The sequence below is a fragment of the Gavialis gangeticus genome, unplaced genomic scaffold, assembly GCF_001723915.1.
Source record: "Gavialis gangeticus isolate Ggan-Ray unplaced genomic scaffold, GavGan_comp1, whole genome shotgun sequence".
NCBI lineage: Eukaryota > Metazoa > Chordata > Crocodylia > Gavialidae > Gavialis > Gavialis gangeticus.
In genome coordinates this window covers 96551926-96553906 of record NW_017729024.1, presented here as the reverse complement: position 1 = coordinate 96553906, position 1981 = coordinate 96551926, and positions in this window count along the sequence as shown.

The following is a 1981-nucleotide window of genomic DNA, read 5'->3' as shown; positions in this document are numbered from 1 at the left end:
CTTTTAATCCAGGAAAAAAAAAAAAAAAAAAGTGGCACCATTTTGCAGGCTGAATCTGGTCTGTAGGCCATCCCAGCACTCGGGGCCAGTGCAGCTGGGACCCGATCCCATCCATTTTTTGCGGCACACCCTTTGGGAATCACTGGGCTATAAGAATGTCAGCCCCGTGGGTTAAGTTGATATAGTTAGATGTGCAGTAACTGCATGCTGTGAAACCACATATAGAGACCAGTGAGACCATGTTTTATCAATCCTGTGCATGGGCCCATTTTATCAAAATTGATTACTGACTGTGCCAAAATCCTTTAAATTTTTGGAGGTCTGTTGTGTATTGATATATAATTTCCATCATTTAAGGATGTGTGAAATAAATAATTTCCATCATTTAAGGCAAATATTATACCGGTGTAAATTACAGCAACTCCAAATATTAAATAGACTTACAGTAAAATACCTGAGGTGTAGGGGTGATCTTATGGTTAGGGCATTAGTTTAGGACTTGTAAGATCTATGTTCAGTTACTTGTTTTCCAGCTCTGTTAGGCTGCCTTAGGCAAGTGAGTGAGCACTGGTTTTACAGAGGGATTTGAGCATTGTGGTGCTCACTACTGTAGTATATAACTTTTAGACACCTGCAGCCATGAGTCAGGCATCCAAGATCCCAGCACAAGACATGCGGAGAGTTACTTCTGGATGTCATGTAACAGAAACCTGCATACTGAGTGAGATGCAAAGGAGACACAAATGTCTTGAACCATAGCCTGGTGGTTAAGGCACTGTACAGGTAAGTGGGAGATGTGAGTGTGAATTGCCTGAGGCCAAGGAGAGTGTTGAATTTATTTGAACTCATTTCAGCTCATGGGCAAGTATTTTAACCACGAGGCTAAAGATGGGCCTGACAGCACCAGCTTTGAATGAAGGTGGCTGTATCTTTTCAGCGTTATGCTGAACTTGGTGTTGTCAGTCTGTGGCAGGCATATTTAGCACTCAGCCTATTGGATTTGGTTCCTGTAGCAGGCAAACTGAGTTATGCTTAGGCTCTTAGTATAACTTTAGGTCTTTCCAGAACTAAGCAACTGAATTGGACAGAGTACCTTATAAAGCACTGGGAAAAAATGAGTGCTGTGATTGGTACGGTGGGCTAACCAGGTACAGTAGTTTCCCTGAAAGGAAAGAAAACCTAAAATGGAATAGGATTGGAGTACCTTATCTAAAATAATGAGGTGAGAAGGTAAGAACCTTGAGGATTGGGCAGTTTGAGATGAGAAAGTTACAAAAGTAGTGGACAAACAAAGAGACCCTGTGTGTTTGTGTTGCCACAGGAGCAGCCTTGAAATTCTTGCTTTGAGTAACAAGGAATCCAGAAACTAGCATTCCACACACCCAGCAGAGGATCTGAAGCTGGTACCACTGAAAGTTGGTGTTGTAACGTCTAAGGAACCGCTTGCCAGGTCATATTGCAAGGATAATTATCTTGTAATAAGCCTAGGGGTTACTAATAAAGTTCACTTGATATCAAATTGGACGATGGGCCATGTCAATCCTTGGGGGTCTCTGGTAAAAGGAAACCTGGGGCACCAGTTCCTGAAAGGATTTAGGCAGAGCTTTGCCTCATTTTGGAATCTAACTAGGGGAAAAAGTGCTGAAGAAGATATGCAGGGGTTTTGAGGATTGCATTCTGGGATTTAGGCACCTATATTCTGCCTGTTCCCACATCAGCTGCCAAGTTGTGTTTTTTTATGGATCTGGTCCTTACACTCTTCTTGCCTCCATTTCCCTTCTATAAAATGAGAACTAACTCTCAGAAGTGTATAAATACTTTAAACACTGTGATGAGCTTAGAGACTGTTCTCCAGTCTATTCTAGTTAGGTACCTTTTTTCCTAGCAAGGGAGAATTTCATGTGCACTGTAGGAAGATACTGTACAACCAATTAGTTACTTGTAGAACTGGGCTTCCAGAGCTATTCATCATTATTAAAAG